The 17,040-nt window shown below is 42.9% G+C and overlaps 1 non-coding gene across 1 annotated transcript; it reads right to left on the reverse strand.

The window, feature by feature from the left end:
• Nucleotides 1-16,563: 16,563 nt before the first annotated feature.
• On the reverse strand, nt 16,564-16,670 carry LOC145123041 (small nucleolar RNA R71). Its single transcript, XR_013714921.1, has one exon. It is a non-coding gene; the product is annotated as a small nucleolar RNA R71 (small nucleolar RNA).
• Nucleotides 16,671-17,040: the final 370 nt, after the last annotated feature.

The following is a 17,040-nucleotide window of genomic DNA, read 5'->3' on the forward strand; positions in this document are numbered from 1 at the left end:
CATTCAAGATCAAGAATTACACTAACAAACAATTTGCAAATAATTCCTATGATCTACCAAAACTCATAAGCATGAACATTCATATCAACAATTTCAAGAATCATATAAACATATATAAAACTTGAAAATTTGATAATAACCATTGAAAATGGATTAGCATAATCATTACCACACCAAAAACAGGTTTTATAAGTCCAAAACAGTTTAGGGTAATGATTCTAGTCCATTTCCAGCAGCAAAACTCGAAAATCTGCACACAGGGCCTCCTACTCGCCGAGTGCAAGAACCTACTCGACGAGTAGGATGAGTTTACACTTGGACTCGTCGAGTCCCCCCATGGACTCGGCGAGTCCAATGAACAGTGAACAATTTTTTGACTTTTTCAAGCATTTTGCATCAAGTATAATGAAAACAAGCCTAGGCTCTGATACCACTGATGGGTTTTGAGCATTTTAACACTCCTATGGTGTACATGCAACCCTAGAAACCTTGGATCTATGTTTTCTCTATTATACATGCAAATTTGATTTTCCAAGGTTCTGAACCTAACTAGCATGTTATGTGGTACTTGTAATATAAAAATCTTAGTAGAATAACATACCTTTTCTTGTGGTTGATTGCTTGGAGTCTTGAGAGCCTAGCACCAATAATGTGGATGTCTCAAGTGGAATCACAAATCACCAAAACACCTTGGACGACTTGAGAGAATAGAATGCACTTAGTAGAAATCGGCCCACCCTTTGTACTCACACACTAGTGCCATTTCATGTGCCAAAGACCTCTTTATATAGTATGGAGGATTAGGGTTACATTCATGTAAACCCTAATACCCATGACCTTTCATTTCCATAGGATCCATGGGTTAAAAACTCCATGGACTATCCATGCAAGCTTAGCCCAACCTAAATGAACTTGGCCCATTCTATATATATATATATATATATATATATATATATATATATATATATATAAGAGTCCATATTTAATTAGTTCCTTTTGATCACTAAATTAATTCTTGATCAATACTAATTAAATAATATGATTTCATATTAATATATTATAACTAATAATATATTAATAAATCATAACTATACTATTCTCAAAAGATTATCCATACAAATTGTTTTGGTGAAGTGCAACCCAAATGAACCATGCCGGGTCGGGTCAAGTACATGCCAAATATAGTTACGGACTTAGACACCTTATCCAACACTAACATGATGGATGGAAACCATTGCAATGTGTATTCGAAAAGACAGAAACCAAATGTAATAGGACACAAATTTAAAGGCTAGTCCCATCCATTACGAATCATCATACCTACATCACAATGGATAAGACTAGGGAGACTTGATAGCATGCCTCCTGGGCACGCCGGAAGGCACCAAAGGTGCTTGCCACGTGGCTCTGCTAGTACGCCATTCTTACCATCCAACGTCTATTATGGCTTGGAACAGATTATCCCTCGATACCCGGGATCCAGCCCAAAACTTACACAGGAAAGTCGAAAAGCAGACACCTGGTAAATCCAGTGAAGGTGCACGCTCCACTATCATGGCTAAGCCAATCATGGCTTAGATAGGGACAAAAGTACGATCTAAAATCAACGCCCCTGTCCCGATCGGGCCTGAAATTCCTGTCTCCGTAAGTGGGTTTCGTGCCTAGCACCCCACTAGAAAAGGCGATGTGCATCCAATGATAAAGGGGTTGAACCCTCACTCTCTAAGCCTTATGCTATACATTCTTCTCTGTCTAAGACTGACTTGACCGTCAGAGCGCTCTCCCGAGACCTCCTCTCGGAGATCGGCTAATGGCCTGTTTCCTGTTGTGATCATAGATCTCCACCAGAGCTCATCCAAACGAACTATGGACGCCATCCTGGAGGTCCAATATCACATCATTGAACATAATATGATCCAAAATGAGAAGATTCAAAATATTTATGATTCAAAAAAATTGTTATGATTCAAATATTTTATGATCCTTAATTATATTTTTTTTATTAAAAAAATAAATGGTTCGAAATATATAATGATCTAAATTTTGCTTTTTGAACAAAAACATTATTTAGTTTAATATATTATTGATCCAAAATCATATGATTCAAAAATGATATGATCTAAATACTATAATTCAAAATAATTTGATTCAAACTTTTATGATGTAAAAATAATATGATTCAAAAGTAGTATGAGCGGAAAATTTTTATGATGTCTAATATTTTTATTATTTAAAACTTTTATAGTTATTAAACAATAAAAACTTGAACCGATATTTAGTTTAAAACATAAAACAAAAAATCAAAAAAATTAAAAAGTTAAAACAAAAACAAAAAAAACACTAGTAATTTCAAATATTTATTGAAGACATTAAAAATTAAAAAAACAATTTACAAAAAATAATAGAAAACGAAAAAATAGAAAAATAAAAAGAAAAATAAAAAAACACGAAAAAAATAAATAATAATACCCACTTAAATGATGTTCCATGGACATTCGTCGCATGTGATTAAAATCTCAAGTCTGTATTGATTACCATGGACATGCGTCACATGCGAACGTGTCACGTCCAAGTATTGGTTTTGACTTTTGTGCCATTGACGAAGTGGGTGGTGGAGAATTGTCCTCGCAGTTCTCACTATTTTTGAGTCTTCACCGGAGCCGGACCCTATATATATATATATATATATATATATATATATATATATATATATATATATATATATATATATATACATACATACATACATACATACATATATATATATATATATATATATATATATATATATATATATATATATATATATATATATATATATATATATATATATATATATATATATGACTGATGTATCCCTTTAGGCAGCCCGGACAGAGCGAGGCGGATTCTGTTGTGATAATCTCGTTACGCATCGATTTGGATAGCCGACAAGACAACGGGCCCGCCTCGATGGTATGATGAGGAAGTGTGGGTTAGAATGTGTGGGACCGACTTTAGTGGAAGGATAGCCCCGTTTCCCTAACGGAGATTCTATTTGTTTCTGTGCATATGTCGCCGGGTTGTGGTTAGGTTAAGGTGGTCCTGCTTTGTGTTGTAGGCCAAGATACACGGGAGGTCTATTGTACTGTAGGCCTTGTGAGGCAGGCCAGTCAGACTGTAGGCTTAAGGGAGCGGTCTAGCTACTGCAGGCCTTGCGAGGCGGTCCAGTTAGACTGTAGGCCCAAGGGAGCGGTCCAACTATTGTAAGCCTTGTGAGGCAGTCTAGGAAGATTGAAGGCTCATGTGTGTATGCAATATATGTGTACTATACACACGCACATCATCTGTTTCATGATTCGATATTTTATAGTGTTTTCGTTTTACTCTGATTTTGAATTATGATTTATGAATAATTGGTTTGATTATTCTATGGATTTTATGAAAATGTCTTTTGCAAATGAAAATTTTTACTGTGGTTTTTGGGACATTACAAGTTGGCATAAGAGCTCTAGTTTGAGGGATTTGGATGAACAATTGTGTGAATCCAGACATAAACTATGGATATGCAAATATATTTTTCGAAAAAAATTTCTAAATACCTAAAGGAGAGGATGCGATGTGTACAATCAGCCGGAGCTCAAGTAGAAGTTATTACCCAAGATACCCACATTTTTCAAATGTATACCAGTGATATGTTAGAACTGCATGTTAGTTTATAGGCTAGGGATCTTCATAAATTACATGATAGAATTGTTGATTATGATGTATGATAGCCAAGGGGATTTCATGTTATGCTATATGAAATTGACATTATTACTGTAGTTGTTCAGTGTGTGCATCATGATTGTACATAACTAAGATTTTATATCCTGAAATATTTGATTTGGCCTTATTTCATGCTCTTTGTTTGGATGTGGGCTTAGGGTGTAATAAATTATCCGAAAATCTATCAAATTCAGTGTTATGTATGATTATCATACACAAGGCGACTGCATAGTTAGAGAAGGTTTCATGAGTTGAGTATGGTTGTTAGTGAGCCAGTAGAAGTAAGAATTTGATAACTATTTTTTAAGATAGTGGATATATGATGTATGCATATCTTAGTTTCTTTGGGCCTAGTGGCCAAGAATTCATGACGATCCTCCAAGACAAATACAGATAGGTATAGAACGTAGTACGTGCCCGTACTACTGTAAGCATATGACCCGTACGCGTATCAAGGAAGTCACGAGTTCGGAGGGATGAGTGATCGAGTAGTGACGTGTTAGAGAACAATGTGATTCCCTGAAATGTTTCAGTTTATTATTTTTAGTATGGGGACTATGAGATGTTTAGGATCAGGGGCTGATGACCCAGAGAGGCCAGGTTTGGGTGATGATGAGATATGTGAGTTGATCTCTACTCAGTCGCCTTTGACAGTTAGGTAATTGACCCCGAATGTGTTTGGTTCTATCAACACCAATCTGATTGAGATGCTCGATGAGTGTTATGCCACCGTCACCGAGGTTGTTGTCTCCGCAACCACTACAACTATTGCGGCTGCAGGACTAATATGTGCATAATTAACTACATATTTAATGCATATTTGTAATACTTTTAGCTACAATTATGCTTAATATGGAACAAAAGATATTTAATATGCTTAAATTGTGTTTTGTAGCTGCAAAGACTTGCTCGGGAAAAAAGGAAGCATACAAGGAGCTGGAGGCAAGAAACAAGAGCTAAAACAAAAGAAGAAAAGAAAAGGTCTGAAGAGTCGTTGTAACATCCAAAAAATCGAGACCAAAATTTTTTGTTTTAATTATAATGCTTATAAAATTTGGTTGAGGAAAACATTACTGATATCACATTAGTTCATAACCATAGTTACATGTCTCAAAACCCATAGTGTCAAATAGTAATAATGTTAGAGTACAATCCCAGAATTCTAAAATGCGGAATCATGTGTGTGCGATGCGCTGCTACCCTGCCGGCTCCTTCCCCTTAGATGCAGAGGTACCTGAAACCAAAACTGAAAACTGTAAGCACAAAGCTTAGTGAGTTCCCCCATCATACCACATACCGAACAACATACATACTGCCGGGCAATTCTGGGGAGCCCGACCCACCCATGTCAAGCAGTTCTGGGTTGCTAACCAACCCGTGTCAAGTAGTTCTGGGGTGCTGACCAACCCATGTCAAGCAGTTATGGGGTGCTGACCTACCCTCCGGTCTATCTTAACCAGCAACGGGGACTATTTCACCCCTACTACTAGCAACTCATAATCATACTACCATAATCATACTATCATAATCATGCTGTCATAATCATACTGTCATAATCATACTGTCAAGCATTCCTGGGGTACTGACCTACCCTTCGGTCCTAACGACCGAGGCGGGGGACTATTCCCTCCTACTACTGCTATCACATACAGCATATCATATTGGCACATAAAGCACATCTGATAATAGAAACCTAGATAATTATCACACAGGCAATCATCTAATGACAATCCCTGCTGGTGGGCCGACATTGTGGCCGTAGACCCACCTTTACTGGAAGGTAACTCACCTCGAAAACTGCGTGCTGAATCTCGCGAAAAGTAGTCTCTAACAGCTGTTCTGATGACTCTCGGCTAACATAAACACATTAACACCCGATCAGAGTCTATAACATAACTTAGGGTAAAATGACCATTTTACCCCTTGGTCTAATTGGGACATTCAGGAGTCCCAATTCTAATCTATTAAGCCCAGCCCTCCATTGGCCTATTAAAGACTCCTTAAGGCCCCTAATTGCCCAATTCCTGAATTGGGCCCCATCCCCCTAATTGGGCCCAAAAGCTCCAAGTCCAAAGGTAAAACTCCAAGGGTCCAATCTTGGCCCAATAGGCCCAATGCTCTAGTTCAATATTTCTAAGTCCAAACTTGCTCTTCTTAGTGGGCCATAGGGCCCCAATCCCAGGCCCAGATCCTTAAGTCCCAAAAGCCCATGGTTTCCATTCTGCACACGTACGCGCGACGTACTTGGCAAATACGCCCAACGTACTCTTGGCCGCAAACGGAGGTTAACCGTAAACGGTAACTGAACATGAACGGTAACGGACTGTGAACCACCCCAGTACGCGCAGCGTACCAGGGTTTACGCTTAGCGTACTACCTAGTTTCCACTTCTAAATTAATCCAGTAAGTCTTTACGTCCAAAATGTAGATCAAGGTCCTTTAAGGCCTCCCAAGCCATAAAGTTACAAACTTTAGGTGCTTGCATGGATGGTTGGGGTCAAAACATGATTTTGGTCCATTATACAAACTTTAAGACCATCTAACCCTTGCATGGTTTTGGCTTAACCACCAAGATCCGATTTTTATGACCCTAGGTGCTTCTAAGAGTCCAAAAGGACAGCTCTTATGCTCTGGAACCAACAATACTCAAACACTCCCAACAATGGGGTCAAAAAGGACATAAAAACCCCCAAATAAACAAATCTAAACATACAATGGTCAAGTATGGAGCTTGATACCTCAAAAGAGTCAGAAATGGTGTCAATCCTCTGGATCTACAAGCTCTTGGTTGATCCTTGCTTCTTCTTCAAGCTCCTTTCTTCTTTTCTCACTAAAACAACACACAAACACTCTCAAATGGCTTCTAGAACACAAAGGCACACAAAGGGAGCTAGGGTTTTCGTGGTGGCTGGGTAAGAGTGAAGGGAGGTTGAACCAACAGGGGTTATGTTCTTTATATAGGGAGCAAACTCTAATTTTAGGGTTTACGGATCTGCACACGTACGCTGGGCGTATGTGCATGGCTTCCGCGTTTCCTTTTCCTGAGTACGCTGAGCGTACATAAAAATATACGCCCCTCGTACGAGGTTCTTCAGCCCACTCTTAAGGGCCCAAAGTCAAAGTCCAACCAAACAACCCATAAATTTATTAAGGCAAATACTCATAATACCTGGAAAAATCCCGGATGTTACAAATCTCTCCCCACTTGAATTAGACATTGTCCTCGAAGTCCGTTGCTGCTGCTGAAAACAGCTTAGGGTAGTGCTCCCTCATCTCATCTTCCCGCTCCCATGTCTATTCCGAGCCATTGCGGTGCTGCCATTGCACCTTTACCAGCTCCACCCTCTTGTTCCTCAAGTCCTTCGACTTTCTGTCGAGGATCGCCACTGGCCGCTCAATGTAGTTCAAGCTGTCATCCACCTGAATATCCTCCAAAGGCACCACTACCGAGTCGTCCACCAGGCACTTCTGTAACTGGGAGACGTGAAAAGTACTGTGAATCTGACTGAGTTTGGCTGGCAGGTCCAGCCGATATGCCACCTTGCCCACCCGGGCTATAACCCTGAAAGGTCCAATGTACCTGGGGCCCAACTTGCCCCGCTTCCTGAACCGAATGACACCTTTCCAAGGAGACACCTTCAGGAGAACCATGTCCCCGACCTGGAACTCCAGGTCCGAACGACGCTTGTCGGCATAGCTTTTCTGCCGACTCTGAGCAGTCTGAAGCTTGCTCCGAACCTGCTGGATCCTTTCTGTGGTCTTGAGTACCACCTCGATACTCCTCATGACCCTCTGTCCAACCTCACCCCAGCATATCGGCGTCCTGCACTTCCTCCCATACAACATCTCGTAGGGAGGATGGTCGATACTCGCGTGATAGCTGTTATTATAGCAGAATTATGCCAAAGGAAGGTAAGTATCGCAACTACCTCCGAAGTCCAGAACACACGCCTGCAGCATATCCTCCAGAGTCTGGATGGTCCGCTCACTCCGACCATCCGTCTGTGGGTGAAAAGCGGTGCTAAAGTGCAGACGAGTACCCAGCTCGTCGTGAAACTTCTTCCAGAACCTCGAAGTGAACCACACATCCCTGTCGGAAATCACCGAGACTGGCACCCCGTGCCGAGATACTACCTCTCTGATATAGATGTCGGCCTATCTTTAAGCCGAAATTCTCTCATGAATCGGGATGAAATGGGCGCTCTTGGTCAACCGATCCACGATGACCCAAATCGAGTCCACTCCCCGCGCGGTCCTGGGAAGCTTTGTGATAAAATCCATGGTGATATCTTCCCATTTCCACAACGGGATATCCAACGGCTGCGTCTTGCCGTGAGGCCTCTGGTGCTCGGCCTTGACCTTCCTACATGTCAGGCATCTCTCGACATACCAGGCTACATCCCGCTTCATGCAGGGCCACCAATAATCAGGACGAAGATCTCTGTACATCTTCGTCGCCCCGGGATGAATGGAAAATCGGTATTTGTGCGCCTCCTCCATCATAACCTGGCGCACACCCCCGTAGTATGGAACCCACACCCTGCGGTGTAGAGTCAATAACCCTCGGTTGTCGTAGTCGAAGGAGGAAACCTGACCCACAATACGCTCTCTCTTCCGATGTTCCTCCATCATAGCCTCCTGTTGGGCCTCTCGGATCTGCTCCAATAGTGGAGTCACTACAGTCATCCGCAAGCAAATATCTCTGATCGGCGCTGCCTTGTGGCTAAGCGCATCAACCACAACATTGGCCTTCCCTGGGTGGTAAAGGATCTCACAATCGTAATTCTTCACCATGTCTAACCACCGACGCTGCCTCATCTTCAGATTCGGCTGATCCATAAGGTACCTCAAACTCTTGTGGTCCGTGTAAATGGTACATTAGACCCCATAGAGGTAGTGTTGCCAAATCTTGAGGGCAAAGACGAACGCCCCCAACTCCAAATCATGCGTTGGGTAATTCGCCTCGTGAGGCTTCCGCTGCCTCGAAGCGTAGGCGATAACATGCCCCCTCTGCATCAACACCGCGCCCAAACCCGAGATGGACACATCGCAATATACCAAAAAATCATCCACGCCCTCAGGCAGGGCTAAGATTGGCACCTCGCACAATCTTTGTCTCAGCGTCTCAAATGCGGCCTGCTGCTTAGGCCCCCAACAAAATACAACGACCTTCTTCATCATCCGGGTCAAGGGTACGACTATCTTGGAGAAATCATGGATGAACCTCCGATAATAACCTGCCAATCCCAGGAAGCTCCGAATCTCAGATGGAGACCTCGGGACTTCCCACCTCATCACGACCTCCACTTTGGCCGGGTCGACCGAAATCCCGTTCTGGTTGACAAGGTGCCCAAGAAACTGTACCTCGCGCAACCAGAACTCACACTTGGAGAACTTGGCATACAAGCTCTCCCTCCTCAGGGTATCCAGCACCTCCCGCAAGTGCTCCGCATGCTGCTCCCGAGTCTTGGAATAGACCAAGATGTCATCAATGAAAACTATCACAGACCGATCCAACATCAGTCTACACACGCGGTTCATGAGATCCATGAACACGACAGGAGCATTGGTGAGCCCGAAAGGCATCACCACAAACTCATAGTGACCATATTGCGTCCGAAAGGCAGTCTTCTGCACATCCTCCTCTCTGACCCTCATCTGATGATAACCTAAACGCAAATCAATCTTGGAGAACCAAGATGCCCCCTGAAGCTGGTCAAAGAGATCATCAATCCTCGGGAGTGGGTAACGGTTCTTCACTGTTACCTTATTCAACTCCCGATAATCTATACACATCCGATGCGACCCGTCCTTCTTCTTCACAAATAGAATCAGGGCTCCCCATGGTGAACTGATCGGCCTGATAAATCCCTTGTCTAACAGCTCCTGCAACTGTGCAGACAACTCCTGCATCTCAGGAGGAGCCAACCGATACGGTGCTTTGGCTATCGGAGCCTCACCAGGAACTAGGTCGATCCTGAACTCTACTTGCCTCTCCCGAGGTATCCCAGGCAACTCTTCTGGAAATACATCCGCGTACTCTCGCACCACTGGCACATCGATCACCATCGCCTTACCCGTTTCCCGGGTATCCATAACATATGCGACATACCCTGCGCAACCCTGCTGGAGGTAGCGCCTAGCCCTCGCTGTTGAACACAAAGCTGGTGCGCGCTGTGGATCCTCGCCCTGAATCACCAGCTCTCCCCCACTTGGGGTCCTGATCCGAACCAACTGCTGCGCGCAGTCGATTACTTCCCCATTGGGGCTCGGCCAATCCATGCCTATAATAACCTTGTTCCCCCACAATGGTATGGGAACCAAATATACCAGGTAGCTCTCCTCGTACAACCTCAAAACACAATCTCTGAAAACCTCAGATGCTCGCACTGATCGGTCGTCCGCAATCTCGACCTCTAGAGGGCAATCCAACATGCACGAGGACTCAGGGAACCTCTTGCTAAGCGCAAGAGAAAAATAAGATCGGGTAGCACCCGAGTCAAACAACACCTAAACTGGGATACCGTTCACATGGAATGATCCTAAGCATAGCATGCAATATGGCATATCAACATCACAAGCAACATATAATAAAAGATTAGGGAGAAGAAATCATACCCGTCACCACATCGGGTGCAGCGCGTGCCTCCTCGGCTGTCAACTGAAAAGCTCGGCTCCTCACCACTGGAGCCTTTGGCTTGACCTTCCGGCCATCCGCAACCCGTGCAATCGCTGGAGTCGGCGCCACCACTGGCGCTGCTCCTGCTACTGTAAATCTAGGGCAGTTGGCCTTTTGTGGCCCCTCTGATTGCAATGGAAGCAAATCAGGTCTGATGTCTGAACAGTAGGGGCGGGGGCAGTACAATCCCTGCCAAAATGCCCCGTCTTGCCGCACTTGTAGCAGCCCGACGATCCCGCTCTACAAGCTCCCTCATGCGGCCTGCCACATTTCTTACAGCGGCTCTAGCCCGGCTGGCCCTTCGACCTAGTGTCGGATCCCTTGGGTTTCTTCTCCGAAACCCCAGTAACCTGCTCTGTCTAAGCCTTCATCTTCCTGAGGTGCTCCAAATCGATCTCCTTCTCCCTCGCCCTGGCAATCATGGACTCCAGGGTCGGGCAGACTGAATAGCTGACATGCTCCCGGATATGAACCCTCAACATGTCATGATAGCGGGTCTTTTGCATCTCCTCATCCCGTGCATACTGAGGTACCAAAAATGCCCTCTCTCGGAACTTGGCGGTGATCTCCGCCACTGTCTCAGTAGTCTGCCTCATATCAAGAAACTCCCTGGCGAGCTGCTGAAGCTCCACAGCTGGCGCAAACTCAGCCCTGAACCTGGTCACAAAATCCGACCAAGTCATAGCCTCGATGGCTGGGGCTCCCAGTGAGTCACCGACTGACTCCCACCAATCCATCGCTCTGTCTCTCAGACATCCTGCAGCAAAGCGGACCTTCGACCCCTCTGGGCAGAAGCTCGTCAACTGTGCAAACTCAATGTTTGCGATCCATCTCCTGGTAGCAATGGGGTCCTTTGCCCCATGAAAATCTGGCGCACCACTCCCCTGAAGTCCGTGAAGGACAGTGTGCGCGCCCCTGACTGGCTAGACGCCAAGTCGCTCCTGAATGCCCGGAGGCGATCCTCCATCAGCTTGATAATCCCCTCCTTGATCGATCCGAAAATAATCGGGGTCGACTCCAGGATACCCCTCGTGATCTCAGATGCGATGAACTCGCGTAGCCCGTCATCAACCTGCTTGGATCCCGTACCCGAGCCTAATCCTGATACCGATCCAGACCCTGATCCTCCTTCTCCATGACGTGTAACCACCATTCTGAAATAATACACATAAACGTTAGGGTAATACATACTCTCGAGAGGTCTCACACACTCTCCAAGTTCCCTGGTTCCATCTTAGCCCTCCTTGATTCGAGTACGGATCCTTTGCTTCTAGTAGTACGGGCCCATACTACCTTCCACATCTATCTGTACTTTCCTCAAGAATTGCCTTGACTTCACCAAATTCCTTCTACCAATTCTGCTCTCCAAGCTAATCTCATCCTAGGCTTGACCTAGGGCCCTCTCCGACCTACTCTCCGCCATCAGCTGCACAAGGAGTCCCTACCATCCTTCCCTAGCTAGTTTGTGAATACTTTTACATATCCACTTACTAGTTAGTTAAGGCTAGCTAAAACCCCTATAATCACAAAGCAAGCAACATTCGTGCATCAAGTAACCAAAACGAAGCATAACCTAATCAGGCTATCATACTGTTGACTGACCAGCCCTAGCATATAGCTCCATAAGCTCATACAATAGGCATATAAGGCATCCTTCCTAGATCTTTAGCCCTAATCTAGCATGCAGTTCTCATAACCATATCATATAACATAACATATCATGTATGGGTATCTTGGGGAAAACTTACTTGAGATCGGCCGGTCGCACGCATCACACACCTTGTTCTTTCTCAAAACTCCTTATTTTAAATTTTTAGAAAACTATTTTCTTGTAAAAATCCTTCAAGCCCTCGATTTGAGTCCGGACACCCCAAAGGTGTTCCCGAATCCCTCAAACGAAGGCACTGATACCAACTTGTAACATCCCAAAAATCGAGACCAAAATTTTTTGTTTTAATTATAATGCTTATAAAATTTGGTTGAGGAAAACATTGCTGATATCACATTTGTTCATAAACCAAAGTTACATGTCTCAAACCCCATAGTGTCAAATAGTAATAATGTCAGAGTACAATCCCAGAATTCTAAAATGCGGAATCATGTGTGTGCGATGCGCTGCTACCCTGTCGGCTCCTTCCCCTTAGACGAAGAGGTACCTGAAACCAAAACTGAAAACTGTAAGCACAAAGCTTAGTGAGTTCCCCCATCATACCACATACCGAACAACATACATACTGCCGAGCAATTCTGGGGAGTCCGACCCACCCATGTCAAGCAGTTCTGGGGTGCTAACCAACCTGTGTCAAGCAGTTCTGCGGTGCTGACCAACCCATGTCAAGCAGTTCTGGGGTGCTGACCTACCCTCCGGTCTATCTCAACCGGCAACGGGGACTATTTCACCCCCTACTACTAGCAAATCATAATGATACTATCATAATCATGCTGTCATAATCATACTGTCATAATCATACTGTCAAGCATTCCTGGGGTACTGACCTACCCTTCGGTCCTAACGACCGAGGCGGGGGACTATTCCCTCCTACTACTGCTATCACATACAACATATCATACTGGCATATAAAGCACATCTGATAATAGCAACCTAGCTAATTATCACACAGACAATCATCTAACGACAATCCCTGCTGGTGGGCCGACATTGTGGCCGTAGACCCACCTTTACTAGAAGGTAACTCACCTCGAAAACTGCGTTCTGAATCTCGCGGAAAGTAGTCTCTAACAGCTGTTCTGATGACTCTCGACTAACATAAACACATTAACACCCGATCAGATTCTATAACACAACTTAGGGTAAAATGACAATTTTACCCCTTGGTCCAATTGGGACATTCAGGAGTCCCAATTCTAATCTATTAAGCCCAGCCCTCCATTGGCCTATTAAAGACTCCTTAAGGCCCACTAATTGCCCAATTCCTGAATTGGGTCCCATCCCCCTAATTGGGCCCAAAAGCTCCAAGTCCAAAGGTAAAAACTCCAAGGGTCCAATCTTGGCCCAATAGGCCCAATGCTCTAGTTCCAGATTTCTAAGTCCAAACTTGCACTTCTCAGTGGGCCATAGGGCCCCAAGCCTAGGCCCAGATCCTTAAGGCCAAAAGCCCATGGTTTCCATTCTGCACACGTACGCGCGGCGTACCTGGCAAGTACGCCCAACATATTCTTGGCCGCAAACGGAGGTTGACCGTAAACGGTAACTGACCGTGAACGGTAACGTACCGTGAACCACCCCAGTACGCGCAGCGTCCCAGGGTTTACGCTTAGCGTACTTCCCAGTTTCCTTGGGACTTCACTTTTGACTTAATCCATTAAGTCTTTACGTCCAAAATGTAGATCAAGGTCCTTTAAGGCCTCCCAAGCCATAAAGTTACAAACTTTAGGTGCTTGCATGGATGGTTGGGGTCAAAACATGATTTTGGTCCATTATACAAACTTTAAGACCATCTAACCCTTTCCTGGTTTTGGCTTAACCACCAAGATCCGATTTTTATGACCCTAGGTGCTTCTAAGAGTCCAAAAGGACATCTCTTATGCTCTGGAACCAACAATACTCAAATACTCACAGCAATAGGGTCAAAAAGGACATAAAAACCCCCAAATAAACAAATCTAAACATATAATGGTCAAGTATGGAGCTTGATACCTCAAAAGAGTCAGAAATGGTGTCAATCCTCTGGATCTACAAGCTATTGGTGGATCCTTGCTTCTTCTTCAAGCTCCTTTCTTCTTTTCTCACTAAAACAAGACACAAACACTCTCAAATGGATTCTAGAACACAAAGGCACACAAAGGGAGCTAGGGTTCGTGGTGGCTGGGTAAGAGTGCAGGGAGGCTGAACCAACAGGGGTTATGTTCTTTATATAGGGAGCAAACTCTAATTTTAGGGTTTACGGATCTGCACACGTACACTGGGCGTACGTGCATGGCTTCCGCGTTTCCTTTTTCTGAGTACGCTGAGCGTACATAGCAATGCACGCCCCGCGTACGAGGCTCCTCAGCCCACTCTTATGGGCCGAAAGTCAAAGTCCAACCAAACAACCCATAAATTTATTAAGGCAAATTCTCATAATACCTGGAAAAATCCTGGATGTTACAGTCGTGGTGCCTTAAACACGACCTGGTGTTTGGAAGAATCGCGACCCTTATGATGATGTGGCAGATACATGAGTAATTCAAAGAGCACGACGTGGTGGTCAGATTTCCTCAATTATAAAAACCCGAACATTAGGTCGAAATTAGGAGCATGCATTCGGTTCTCTGAGGTTAATTACAACTAATAAACCTTTAGAAATCCAGAGGAAGTCGAAATTCAAGTGAAGCTCAAGGATTGAAGAAGATTTAGAAGATATTCAACATTGATCTAGTTGGTTTGCTTATTAAACTTATGTCTAGCTTATTTTACTTAGATCTATTGTGTTTTTTCTGCTATAATGAGAGGCTAATCACATTTTACTTCTATTTGGTGAAGATGAGCTTGATACTTATGTGTTGATTTTGATATTGGATTATTATTATTGATTTTACTTGTGTTTGATATATATAAACCCTAGCATGTTTTAGTTCTAGTTTATATTTCTTATAAATAAGATTTTGAGTGCTAATTTATCATATTAATTGCATGAATCTATCTCCTAATTGTTTATGATCATTAGATAATTAGAGCTAGGATTAATCACATCTTAGTTTAAGTAATTAACGTTAGTAACTTTAACTGTATTAGAGAGCATAATTAGTATTAATTGGTGCTTGTTTGCTTGAATTGATCATATTTGAGAGTAACTCGTATCATTCATAGTCTAATTGTGTTATTATCAATTTGGTGTTTAACTTGTGCATGATCATTACTTCGTCATTCATAAATTAGTAGGCCTAGATAGTTGATCATAATAGTTAGATAATTGGTAATGAATATAATCTATCCATAAGAAATCAACCATAGGAGAAAGTGACATCGGATTTAGGCAGAAGTATTCTTTTAATTCTTGAAGTTTAGTTGTTTTCATTGCTTGCTTGTTTGCTAGTTGATAGTAAGTTATTCTGATCTTGAAAAATCAATACCCCCCCAATCATAGTTTGTTTAAAAGTTTAATTATAAGTAGTTAATTTAATTAATTGAATTTCGTTCCATGTTGTCGACACCCAGATTACCTGAGTTATACTATAAAGTGACTAGGTACACTGCATATAGGTGCATAGATAGTAAAAGTTTGTTAGGTTATAAATTTAAAACTAAGTAGGTGCTTTGCTCGCATCAAATTTTTGGTGCGGTTTCCGGAGAACAGATTATTTGATTTATATTTTAATTACCTTTAGTTATTCAATCCTTTTTGTGGGGTAAAAACCACAAAAAGTTACTTTTGTTGCATTTGTTGAAGTTGTTTTTCTTTCTAAGATGCAACCACGTCGTGGTTATCTTCACCACGTCGTGGTCTCGCTCAGTTAAGATTTAGTTTATTGATTTTTATTCCTTTTACACGTTTTTGTTTTGTTTTTGTTTTGTTTTAGTGATTTATGACCCGAGGATCTAAAGCTCCTATTTTTCCTCCACTTCAAGACCCATAATCCACTTTCCACAAGAAGAAAGACAATAAAGTCAATGAGTCAACAAACACTTTTCAGTTGGACAAAGAATTTAAAAGCTTCGAAAGGACGTCGGATAAAAAAGGAATTGGACACAAGCCACAATCACCGAAGGAAGTTCAGATGATTTATAGTTAAAGATTGAAGAAGAAGACAAGATGACAGACATTACGTGAATGACGATGGGAGAATACAAGAAGATGATAGGTGAAGAACATGGACCAGGTCTAGTTCCACTCGATATAACACCCGAGAGAAGTTTTGAGCTCAAAGGACACATTCTATCCATGCTCAATGACATATCTTTCGCCAGGAAAGAATATGAAGATGCTTTCAAGCACATTGATGAGGTCAAAGACATTGCCAACTGCTTTCATGTCCCTAATGTGCCAACAGAATCCATTTTACTAAGGATGCTTCCGGTCACATTTACCGGTAAAGCAAAGGCGTGGTTGAAATTTCTTACACCCGGATCCATCGCTACATCCGCTACTCTTCGTGATGCTTTCATTGAGCAATTTAGCCCACCCTCGAAGATCTCAAAGCTTAAAAATAAGATTACTAACTTTCAAAAAGAGGTGGGAAAGTCATTGTATGAAGCTTGGGAGAGATACAAGGACTTGCTAAGAAGTTTCCCTCAACATGATTTGAATATTCAACAAGAAGATTCCGTCTTCTATGATGGAGTGATTATAACTACTAGACAACTTCTTGACTCACAAGGGCCCATGACTAAGAAGGATCTGACAACTATAAAAGAATTAATTAACGAATTTGCAAAGCACTCAAGAGAGTACCACAATCTACGAGATGATGTTACAAGAGGAAAAGGAGATGGATGGAATGAGAACTTGGCTACAATCATAGCTAATCTAGATTCTATGGATAAGCGAATGAGAAAGTTAGATCAATCCAGTCATGCTATAAGAAGGAGTGGTTACCATATGAAGAGTACAAGAAAAAGAAATATGAAAAGTATAGAAAAACCGGAAGAGGTTTCTATCCAAAAGAGCAACCAC

Source organism: Lactuca virosa, chromosome 6 (genome assembly GCF_052849685.1).
Source record: "Lactuca virosa cultivar CGN04683 chromosome 6, Lactuca_virosa_CGN04683_v6, whole genome shotgun sequence".
In the NCBI taxonomy this organism is placed as follows: Eukaryota; Viridiplantae; Streptophyta; class Magnoliopsida; order Asterales; family Asteraceae; genus Lactuca; species Lactuca virosa.